The 5,000-nt window shown below is 32.1% G+C and overlaps 1 protein-coding gene and 1 long non-coding RNA gene across 3 annotated transcripts in view; one reads left to right on the top strand and one right to left on the bottom strand.

The window, feature by feature from the left end:
• LOC147469503 (uncharacterized) overlaps positions 1 to 421 on the bottom strand; it is a 779-nt gene extending 358 nt beyond the window's left edge. The window contains exons 1-2 of the long non-coding RNA XR_015192022.1: positions 348 to 421; positions 89 to 254 (exon numbers count right to left, since the gene is read on the bottom strand). This is a non-coding gene — a long non-coding RNA (uncharacterized LOC147469503). The remainder of the gene's footprint in view (positions 1 to 88; positions 255 to 347) is intronic.
• The window catches only part of LOC122257799 (uncharacterized), a 127,439-nt gene that overhangs the window by 40,834 nt on the left and 81,605 nt on the right, over positions 1 to 5,000 (top strand). The gene's annotated exons all lie outside the window — the stretch shown is intronic.

Raw genomic sequence — 5,000 nt, 5'->3', positions numbered from 1 at the left:
CTTGACCTCAAAAGCCTTTCACATCCCAGAAAAGAGTTTTCTCGAGTAAGTAATGATATTCGTTAATGTTCTTCCTCGATATACTGACCTCCAGAACCACCACCGCCTCCGAAGCCTCCGCCGATGCCTCCTCCACCACTATGACCTCCGTGGTGACCTCCTCCTTGACCTCCGCCGCCACAGCAGGGCACGGCCTTGGCGCCGACGAAGGCCACGGCGAGAGCCAGAAGAAGGACGAAGGCAAGGAACCGCATCTGAAGAACAAAATCCTTTCTATAAAACTGATTGCGAATAGAAATGATTAGCACTTCCATCCAAAATCCGAAAGATAACAGAGTTCCTCTTACCGTGGTCGTCTCAGGAGCGGCACCAGACTGCTGAATATTGAAGACGTAAGAGCTTTTATGTTCCCTTTGCCCCCCCCCCCCTCTTCTGTCCTGGAAGCCTGACCTTTGACCCTAATCTAGTCTGGGGTAACCTCGATGGATACTGCTTATCATGTAAGTCAATTTCGCTAAGATAAGACACGCCAATGGCATCCGGTTGCCCCAAACCAACGTAATTAAAGGTCTGGATTTCCGTCACTACACTTGTTCTTATTGAGCATATGATTTTGTGATTCTTGTAGAGTATAGAATAATCACATTATTTACGATTTGTATGCTTCAGTATTTGTGAACCAAGAAAGAATAATGACATCACGCACTGGCCTCTGCTTGTGTTTGTGTATCCTGTCATTATCATTCTTGGCTCACAGAAGGTTAAACACTTGAACAATGCCTGTTATACAGTCGTGTGTGCAGGTGTATACACATTGATATATTTCTGTCTACACACAGACACACACACACACACACACACACACACACACACACACACACACACACATATATATATATATATATATATATATATATATATATATATATACATATATACATATATATACATATATATACATATACATATATATGTACACATATGTATATATGTATATACATATATATATATGTATATATATATATATATATATATATATATATATATATATATATATATATGCATATATATGTATACATATGAATATATGTATATATATATGCATATATACATATATGTATATGTATATATATATATATATATATATATATATATATATATATATATATATACATACACGTATATACATACATACACATATATATATATATACATATATACCCATATATATATAGACAGATAGATAGATATATAGGTACATATATGTATATATATATATACACACAAACACACACACACACACACACACACACACACACACACACACACACACACACACACACACACACATATATATATATATATATATATATATATATATATATATATATATATATATATATTCAAACATCCTAAAGTGGATTCATGCCATTCTCTGAAGTCTAGGTGAAACCTTAGTGTTACAGATTGCTTTTAACCTTCTAAATGTTCATTTGAGCAGATTATAAGAATATGTATATGATGTGTGATAATGATTTATTATTTTTCATGGTTTCCTGTGACGTTTTTATGAAGTCCTGGTGAACTTTTTCCAGTGATGTAGTTATTAATGAAAAGGAAGCTCGATATGCAAAACCCGCATATATATGTGTATGTATGTGCGTCTTTATAATGTATTATAACTATTTTCTACGTTGAGATTATATCTGATCTTAATGTAGTAATTCCTCGTCCCATATGAATATATAACACAAATAACTATAATAATAATTTAGTCTGAATTTAGTACTAGAGAATTATTTTAATCATTGTCTAATTAATCAAATATTTCCTATTCATACAGAGCTCTTGTAGAGCTCCTATTATAATGGAAATGTTTATTGATGCCATTTCGTGCTTTCATGTCCTGTAGTTTCATGCTGTGTGGAGTTAACACAATACATTACTTTAGAAACAAAGTAATAAGTTCATAACAAATAAATCAGTAAAAACAAAAAATATACTAGAGAAAGAGAATGAAAAAGGGCAAGAAATATTAACGTTGTTTAGACAATGGCTCCTGAATATATGATAACAATGATTATAATAAACTATCTTGTTGATACTAATTGCTTAAAGTATAACAAGTATAATACAAACAAGAAATTATATTCATCACTCGTAGCATCTACAGCAGGAAAAAGGGGTCCATCTATTTTCGATTCCTCGTATCTCTGTTGTCGACATTCCTCGAATGTTCTTCATGATTTACCTGTGACGCCTTTATGAAGCCCAGATGAACCTCTCCCAGTGATGTAGCTATTAAGGCATCCTCCGGAGAAAGGTTAACCTGGGCTAATGAAGAGAACATTGTAAAAACACATATGTGTTTGATAATGATTGATTTCCTTGATGCTTTTATGAAGCCCAGGTGAAACTTTCCCAGTGATGTAGCTATTAAGGCATCCTCCGAAGAAAGGTTAACCTGGGCTGATGATGGTAATTATACAAACGTCCGTCAGTATTGGATGAGATTCTATCATCAGATTTAGAGTGCTGGATCTAGTCGTGGTTAATCAAAATCCTGCACTAAAAACGCACTCTCTCAGCCTGAGATTTTATCTAGAGCGGCTTCATGTCGTTCGTTGAAGCCCAGATGAACTCTTTCCCGGTGATGCAATTTGCTATTCATCTTCCGAAGAAAGGTTCAGCTGGGCTGTTTGATAAAACTATGATGTTCGATAAAGATATTTCTTTAGTACTAGAAGAGATGTTATCACCTATTGGAAGATATTCTATCATCAGATTTGGACGAGTGCTGGATCTAGTCATGGTAAATTGAAATCATGCACTAAAGACGCACTCTCCCAGTCTGAGATATTAATCAAGCTTTCTAGAGCGGCTTCATGTCGTTCCTTGAAGCCCAGGTGAACCTTTCCCAGTGATGCAATTTGTTAAGAAAGGTTCAGCTGGGCTTTTTTTGTAAAACAACTATGATGTTAGATAAAAATAATATTTCTTTACGTTCTTCGGTACTAGAAGTGATGCTATCATCAGATATGGACGAGTGCTGGATCTAGTCATGGTAAATTGAAATCATGCACTAAAGACGCACTCTCCCAGTCTGAGATATACAATCAAGCGTCCCAAAGCATCTTCATGTTGTTCGTTGAAGCCCAGGTGAACCTTTCCCAGTGATGCAGTTTGTTATTCATCTTCCGAAGAAAGGTTCAGCTGGGCTTTTTGGTAAAATAACTATGCCTGTGACAAGGAATATAGGATGTCAGATAATGGTTGATTAGGATTTACCTGGGACGCTTTTTGTGAAACCCCAGGTGAACCTTTCCCAGTGATAGAGCTATGAAGGCATCCTCCGGAGAAAGGTCAACCTGGGGTGATGAAGAAATAAACGTTCGTCAGTACTAGGTGAGATGGCATGGTATATTGAAATCATGCACTAAGGACGCACTCTCTCAGTATGAGATACACAATAAAGCTTCCTGAGATATTAAACAAGCTTTTTAGAGCGACTTCACGTCGTTCGTTGAAGCCCAGGTGAACCTTTCCCAGTGATGCAGTTCGTTATTCATCTTCCGGAGAAAGGTTCATCTGGGCTGGTTAGGAGAATATTGTACAGACTTCGGTGCATTACCTACATTTTATACAAGAATGAAGGACTCAGATCATCCCTTAGGGCCCATTACGATTGACTATTAGCGACTCGAACCCCGAGTTCCCACACGTCTACTGGAAATAGAATAATATCACATAATTAGCTGATTTATTTGAATAATGAATAATCTATTGATTTATATATAAATTCATTTAATGAAAGATTCATGCATAAATTTCATACTCTATTGATTTATGAATAAATAACTTGGTTAAACCTCGTTCACAGAAGATGTAATTAATCACGACCTTTAGAGCCAAAACCCTTCATCCATAGCCGACGATGCTGAAGCATATTTTTTTCAGTTCAGCAAGGTTATTTTCTTTTCGTAGATACTTAAAAGGATGAAATTAATAGTAATCCTGTGGCATGGAAACAGATTGTTCTTCACAGATATATTATTCATTTGATATATAGATCAATATATCATTCATTAGATATGTAGGTCAATAGATTATTCATTAGATATATAGATCAATATATTATTCATTAGATATATAGATCAATATATTATTCAGCAGATATGTAGATCAATATATTATTCATTAGATATATTGATCAGTATATTATTCATTAGATATATTGATTAATATATTAATCATTAGATATATTGATCAATATACTATTCATTAGATATTTTGATCAATATACTATTCATTAGATATATTGATCAATATATTATTCATTAGATATATACATCAATAGATTATTCATTTGATATATAAATCAATATATTATTCATTAAATATATTGATCAATATATTATTCATTAGATATATTGAGCAATATATTATTCATTAGATATATTGATCAATAAATTATTCATTTGATATATAAATCAATAGATTATTCATTTGATATATAAATCAATAGATTATTCATTTGATATATAAATCAATAGATTATTCATTTGATATATAAATCAATAGATTATTCATTTGATATATAAATCAATAGATTATTCATTTGATATATAAATCAATAGATTATTAATTTGATATATAAATCAATAGATTATTCATTTGATGTATAAATCAATAGATTATTCATTTGATATATAAATCAATAGATTATTCATTTGATATTTAAATCAACAGATTATTCATCTGGTATATAAATCAATAGATTATTCATTTGATATATAAATCAACAGATTATTCATCTGGTATATAAATCAATAGATTATTCATTTGATATTTAAATCAACAGATTATTCATCTGATATATAAATCAATAGATTTAATCATATATATTAATTTGATATATAAATCAATAGATTATTCATTTGATATTTAAATCAACAGATTATTCATCTGGTATATAAATCAATAGATTTAATCATATATAT

The sequence above is a fragment of the Penaeus japonicus genome, unplaced genomic scaffold, assembly GCF_977035675.1.
Source record: "Penaeus japonicus unplaced genomic scaffold, GWHDUDI00000001_assembly GWHDUDI00000021, whole genome shotgun sequence".
NCBI classification, from domain to species: domain Eukaryota; kingdom Metazoa; phylum Arthropoda; class Malacostraca; order Decapoda; family Penaeidae; genus Penaeus; species Penaeus japonicus.
Note: the sequence above shows the minus strand (reverse complement) of the source record. Positions and strands in the feature narration are given on the sequence as shown.